This window comes from Mytilus edulis, chromosome 7, assembly GCF_963676685.1.
Source record: "Mytilus edulis chromosome 7, xbMytEdul2.2, whole genome shotgun sequence".
In the NCBI taxonomy this organism is placed as follows: Eukaryota; Metazoa; Mollusca; class Bivalvia; order Mytilida; family Mytilidae; genus Mytilus; species Mytilus edulis.
In genome coordinates, this window is record NC_092350.1 from 33,578,284 (window position 1) to 33,585,737 (window position 7,454).

At 32.3% G+C, this 7,454-nt stretch overlaps 1 pseudogene; it reads left to right on the plus strand.

Annotated features, from left to right (window-relative positions):
• Nucleotides 1–2,474: 2,474 nt before the first annotated feature.
• On the plus strand, nt 2,475–6,595 carry LOC139481303 (uncharacterized; annotated as a pseudogene).
• The last annotated feature ends 859 nt before the right edge of the window (nt 6,596–7,454 follow it).

The window sequence follows — 7,454 nt, forward strand, 5'->3', positions numbered from 1 at the left end:
GCACAGCAAGCTGTTTTCGGTGTTTCCTTAATCTTTTTTTAGAAGGACATATTAATAGGACCCTATCAGTACAGTTTGGATTGTTAAAGGAGAAAACATAATTATTATTTGCATGTGCCATTAAATGATATATCTTCTTTGATCTTCTCATTTCTACGAGTGGCCGAAAAAGCCCATATCAAAATGAATAAGGTTAGCCAGGAGTTGCGCACAATTGGTTCCCATATAGGAATACCGACATCCTGCTTGAAAAAGAACCTCCGAATTTAACAAATATGTTTTCAATGAGAAAAACCCGCATACATGTACTTTACATTTGTTCTTTTGTGTAGCATGGTTCATCCCCATGTTCATTGTTAACGAAATATGCAAAATTGCACACCAAAACAATCACTTTTTAGCATATGGAACTTTTTCTGTGACGAAGAAAATCAAAAGGGGGATTTTTATCGTTGTTCGTCTTGAATTTTGTTATTTCTTCTCTAATGGCATTCTGCATTTCTTCGAGTATAGGATTTTGATTTCTCATTAGTGATCATTTTTACACAAGTTAAGATTTGCACTTTTATAACACATGTCAGAGAGGAAAAAATAGAGTGCACTGGAATGAGGAGATTAAGTTGTTTACCTAGAAAAATCTTAATTCTTAAATCCATTCAAAACTATTATTTTAAAAAACAGAGGAAGAAATGTGAGCGTATACCTGTTTGAGACATTTCTGTACATTATTTAAAGATTGATAGTGAAAAAAATTGGTGATCTCTAAGGATATATAAGAGACAGTTGACATTTAGTTTATACAGTATGCCTACTTACTTGATATATCTTATCAACGTTTTTAAAACAATTAGCATGACGAGTGTCACCTTTGGATCAGGATCTGCTAACACATCCGGATCATCTGCGATAATCTCATGTTTTTTATTTGTTTAGTGTATCTAAGTCCTTATCTGTTTAAGCTGTGCTGTGTAGACTTGTTTATCTTTCGGTTGTTTTTCGTTTTTTGGGACGTTGTTAGTTTGTCTTCGAATATAATGAGTTTGAATATCCCTTTGGTATATTCCACTACTCCTTTGATATTTGGAAGAATCTAACTTTTTTCCAAATTAATGCGTCCAAGATATGAATCATTTTAAAAAATTTACATAGAAACAATTAAATCCTTCGCATATGTTTTAAAAATTTGGATTATTAACCGTAAGATTAAACGGCTTTCCAGCATCAAGCCATAGAATTACTGGTAAATACCCAAATAGTATCTGGAATATGTTTTCCACACCATTCATCTATATAAACATCCATCAATTAATTTGTTTCGAACAATTAAAATGATACGTAATTAATTCTGAAATTCAAAACACAATTTGTAGTGCCTTAGGGATCAATTTTCTGAATGCATTTGTATACATATTGATGAAATTCTACAACCACAATAGTTGTTATGCATATAGTAATACACATATCAGTAAAATTAGACATACTTATATTACTTATCACGTCAAACATGCTTGTTGCAATATCTTTAATAACGTAAGAAAAGGTCGTGTTTAAAATACAGATATGGGAACGATGTCACGTTACAGATACTTTTTACAGGGAAATAAGCAGGATACGCAAAATATCACGGATCTCGGTTGTTATAAATATGAACAATTATCAGTACGACCATTGTTATAACGATATCTGCAGGAGTAGGATTTTTTTTTTAATCTTGTAAAATTAAAAGGGCCTATACTGTCTTTGTAGTATATATTTCTAAGTTAAAAGGATAACAAGTTTTCCCTGAAGTTTGTTTTGGGTAAGAGTGTGCATCGTGGATGTTGCTCAATCTTTCGTTTTCGGTGTTTTGTTTTGTGCACTGTTACTTGTCTGATCGTATAAGAAGCTCATCGTAATGGCTTTTTTAAGAAATTAATTTCAAAATGTCAAATACATGATCATGGATAACATTTATTTATAAATAGTATGCGTTCAAATCGATGATATGAAAATTTCCTTTTATCATGAACGTTTAAAGCCAGGAGCTAGAACCTTAATATTTTACGAAACCTTTAGCTCGTACAGTGAAGCTAAGCAATTATTGGAATACCTTTGCTTACCTTGGTGGCGCTTAACTTTGCTAACCTTGGTAGCGCTCACCTTTGCTTACCTTTGTGGCGCTTATCATTGATTAATGAGGAGTCTTATATGTTTAATCATTCTTTGATTTCTCAAAAAACTTAAACCCAAATTAAAGTGTCACAAACTGAATGAACAAAACTAATAAATATATATGAAATGAAATTATAAAGTCTGTTTAGTGAACAAAATAAAATACACATAAATAAACAAGTAACTGGTTTACTTTTACAAATTGTGACTGGGATGGAGAGTTGTCTCATTGGCACTCATACCACATCTTCTTATATCTAACACAAGTTTATGACAGTACGAAGCATCCCATATCTTTTAAGAAAGGTATCTTGTTCATGTTGTTCTAATTTATTTTGTTTTGCAATTGACGAGTGTAAGTAATTACTCACTTCATATGTTGTCAAACAAAATACTTGAATTAAAAACCTATATATGTTAATAGATTTTAATCATGAAATGCGCACTATTACTGACCTTCATCGTACTCTTGGTTGCTTGCACTGATGACACAAATGCCTGGTTTGGAGGAGGTGGAAGTTCTGGTTCTAGTTTTAGAAGTAGCGACTCGTCCAAGTCTGGTTCTTCAAACACAAATCAGAAAAGGGGCGTTAGTTGATGGGGTGGTAGTAGGAGTTCTAGTTCCGGTTCTTCATCAGCGACAAAGTCAGTTCAGAAACAAGAAAAACAAAAGCAAGTGTAATTGATAAAGTGAAAGGGGCTATTGGTGGAGCCATTGATACTGTAAAAGCAAAAACGAAAGAGGCAAAGGCGTATGTGAAAGGTTACGTTAATGGCACAAAAGAGATGCTCAGTACATACAAGTAAGTTTTGAATCTGAATTTATGATTTATTGAATATTGGTTGCCTAACGTCTAGTGGCAAATACTTCATGCAAATTCAGGACGATCTTGACTAATGGAATAAAACGTCTCATTAAAGTATCGTACGAGAATACACGTATTTATAACTATATGATAACGGTAAGTGTAATAAATACTTTAATGTATATCTAAATAAATATATTGTATACACTAATATGGTGATAAATAAAAAAATCACAGATGCAAGTAAAACAATATAAGTACAAATGTATTACGTTAAAAAAAATACTGGGCATTACTGAATGCAAGTTCATAGAACTTAACCTACTGGCATAAACATCATGCCGTTAAACTTTCTTAAATTGGCGACTGTCCTTCATTATTGCAATATGAGTATATGCTACTTACCTATTAGAGAGATCTATCAAAAAAATGCAAGATTCGATAGAAGAAGGATTCTAAGAATCACAAAAAGGTAGAACGTGCAATAGTCCTTCAACTATAAGCACACATAACAAATTATATCTTTTGCCTAGAACTTTTACCAATGTCTAAAATGGCGTATACGATATATAACATATAAATATATAATTAGGGAAATGAAAACTGTCACTAAACAAATGGTAAAGGATAAGCAAAAGCGCAAAAGGAGCAAACAAGTACTTTCATGCAAAAGCCAGCTACAAGGCAGCACAATATGGTCCTGGTGGTAAAGCAGCGGCAAATCATATAAGGTATCTATATCCTTTGTGAAATATGAAAAATTACCCTTCGCAAAAACTCTATTATAGATCCTTCGACCTCTTGGTTCAATAAAATGAACACTGATCAAAGCCAAATAATGTCTCACCATTCAAATATTGCAATGAACGGTCCAACAGAGTGGATATGAGTTCTGCAGTGGAGAATTGACTTCGGGGCATATTATTTCTGCCATAGCCATGTCATATTTTTTTAATGCAAAACATGGTAAAAAACTTTATGAATGGTGCTAATAATTTAGAAATAGAGCAAATGTCATTATTATGAAAAACAGGAGATGTGGTATGATAACCAATGAGGCAACTATCCACCAAAATTCAAATGAAGTGGAAGTAAGCAATTAAAGGCAACCGTACATACTTCAACAATGAGAAAAACCCATACGTATAGTCGGATATAAAAGGCCCCGACATGAAAAAATATGAAACAATTCAATTGAGAAACTGACGGCCTAATTCAAAACAAACAAACAAAAAACGAAAAAAAAATATGACAGACATGAACCAACGACATAAATTACAAAAAAAGATCATAACTCTGTTAGTTAGAAATATATATTTTCAATTTTTACGATTGTTAATATTGATGAGTTTACCATCTAACAGAGACCAAAGAACGGGGATGTAAACAACTTTATGGTACTGTACGGCATTCATCTATGATCAAAACCCATACCGTATAGCAAGTTAAAACAATCTCTAAAAGGACAAAATGTGAATAAAAGAGAGGAAAACAAATGGCCTGATTCATGCTATATCTTGGCATTGCACAAGGTCATGTTTTTCTTTGACTGTTTATGACGTCTTTACCCTTAATCCATGGGATGTTGGATGCGTACGGATTGATAATTTAGTCTTAGATGCATGATTTTTTAAATTAGTTGTTAGTGGCTTTCAACTAGCTGTCAGTAACTGCGAGTACTCTCAGATCTGTACTTAGTGTCTTTTTGTTGTTGGGATATACAAGTACATATACCCAGCCACGTCCCCTCTGTGTAGTTTTCTGTTTGTATCCATCTGATGAGTTAAGCCTTTTTCAACTGATTTGTATAGTTCGTTCTTATGTTTTACTATTACACTACTGTCCCAGGTTAGGGGAAGGGTTGGGATCCCGCTAACATGTTTAACCCCACCACATTATGTATGTATGTGCTTGTCCCTAGTCAGGAGCCTGTAATTCAGTGGTTATCGTTTGTTAATGTGTTACATATTTGTTTTTCGTTCATTTTTTGTACATCAATTAGGCCGTTAGTTTTCTCGTTTGAATTGTTTTACATTTGTCATTTCGGGGTCTTTTATAGCTGACTATGCGGTATGGGCTTTGCTCATTGTTGAAGGCTGACCGGTGACCTATAGCTGTTAATTTCTGTGTCATTTTGTCTCTTGTGGAGAGTTGTCTCATTGGCAATCATACCACATCTTCTTATTTAAATGTAATGATGCCGGAATATTTTGAATGAATAGATTTACTAAATAGTTAAATAAGAATAAAAATTAAATATTCAAACTACATGTATACATTAAAGTGACATTTCATTCATGTTAAAAATAACATGACAAATATAGATGAAAATTTAATGCTAAAATTGGTAATGCATAGCATATTCTAACCAATGGAAACTGGGTAACCTTGAATTCCATGTCAAATGATTTGACTTTAAAAAAATATTTGAATTCGCATTTTACTGAAGACATGAAGTCAATCTGTATCGGTAAAATAAACAAACTGAAAAAGAGGCAGCTAACAACCAACAACAGTTATTGAATTACTGTCTTTTGACTTTTGACAGACTCATAAACAATGTGGCGGGGTTTAACATGTTTGTGAGCACTCAACCTTCCCTTGACCTTGGACAGTGGTGTAACAGCACAAAAAATAACCACAATAACCCGTTGGAAAGAGCTTGACTCGTCAGACCGGAACTTAGCATATTCTTTTTTAAACACAAATGGCAAATCATTCGGATCTTAGAGTACTCGCAGTCATTGATAACAAGATGAAACATTTTGTAATAATTTTGAAAAATAATGATTTCAAGTTTATATGCATTAGGATGTTCTCTCCTCTTGTTTCTGACTTTTTGTCAGATATTCTGAATCCTCTTGTTTCATCCATGTAGTGCCTGTCAAAATTTTGCCCACTGACCCCTTCTTTTCTTTTCATGATTTAAAATTGCATATTAGTTTAAAAGTCATTTTACAAAATTTTACAAAATCCTTTTTTTTAATAGTTCTTGAAAGGAAAAAGGTGTTAATGTTAAATGTATGAAAAATCTAGAGAGAACCATTTCCTGCCAATTAATTTTCAATTGATTATATCAAAAAACTAGATCACGGACCTATCCTTTTGTTATAATTTTTAAATTCCTTTATTTATATTCTATCAATCTATAACAGTCTTTTACAAACATTGTTATTTTGAAACAGAGGAGCGAACATCCTTAAACAAATAAACCAACAAAATGGCAGACAGCAAGTAACAATGGTATTTTTTTATTGTTAATCTAGCAAGGCCTGTTCATCTGTGATATTTATTTATGTTATAAAAAATCGATAACGAGTAGTCCATCTTGATTAAAATAAGAATACGTAATACAGATTTTTTTTTAAACTTGTATCTGTATTTTTTCTTGTGTTTAAGTGATGAAAGAGAGGCTTATCAAACGGCATTTCAAAAAGGGAGAAATATGATTGGGAAAGTAAGTGACAAAGGTTACAATGAATATGCTGCTGATTCAGCTAAAGACCAGGAGGCTAACAGACATGGACAAAATGGTGGAGATCCCAATAAATATCGCACAAAATATATTCCTGACAAATACAAAAAATAATGTTGCCATAGTTACAATGGTTATGCTTAAGAGATCAGTTTATAAAACATGTTTCTCTTGTGTTATATTTTTATCGTTGATAAAATGTCCTTTATATGGAAGACCAAATTATTTATAGCCACTTTTAGGTTCAATCTAAATCAAAGTATAACTTTCACATGTTCCTTCCTGTCCATAGCTCTAATTCTTTTAGCTATGAAGGCTAGGGTATAATATTTCGAACAAAACATATAAAGATGAAAAGTTGAATAAACCATCAAGCTAATTTCATTGGTTGTGTATAAGAATGAAATCTGTATAACTATTTCATTTGTCTGATCGTATTTCTCCCGTGATTTTGTGTATCAGTTTTTTTAGTAGATCAATTTTGTTAGCTGTAGTAAAATTCTGCACACTAAAAAATATGATATTTCCATTTCATAATACCTCAATAGCGTTTTTTGTTTAACAAATTCCATACATCTGTAGTGGGCAATATCCAAGATAATATATATATGCAAAATTTATAATGATTAGAAAGTGGGTTTGTAACAGGGGTTTCAAAACACAGAATGAGGGCTTTTAAACTAGAAGAATATGATGTATTGTATATATGGTAAAGGGTCATTGATACAGACAATATGAAAAGTAAGTGATCTATAATGACGATGATATGACTGTGTGTACGCCAATGAGAAAAGTTGAAAATATTAATATGTTTTATCTGCGACCAAATAAATTCGTTTGTTTAGTTTAGTTTTGTATTTCTTTTCACTGACCTACACCAACCTGGAAAATTAACATTCTAATTCGTAAACAAGATAAGTCGATTTTTTATTCAGATCATTGTTACTCCTGTTATAGGTGGCGCGGTAGTATTTCCTGGCCCATATTGTATAATTGTATTCTTTTTATAATTTTCACCACTT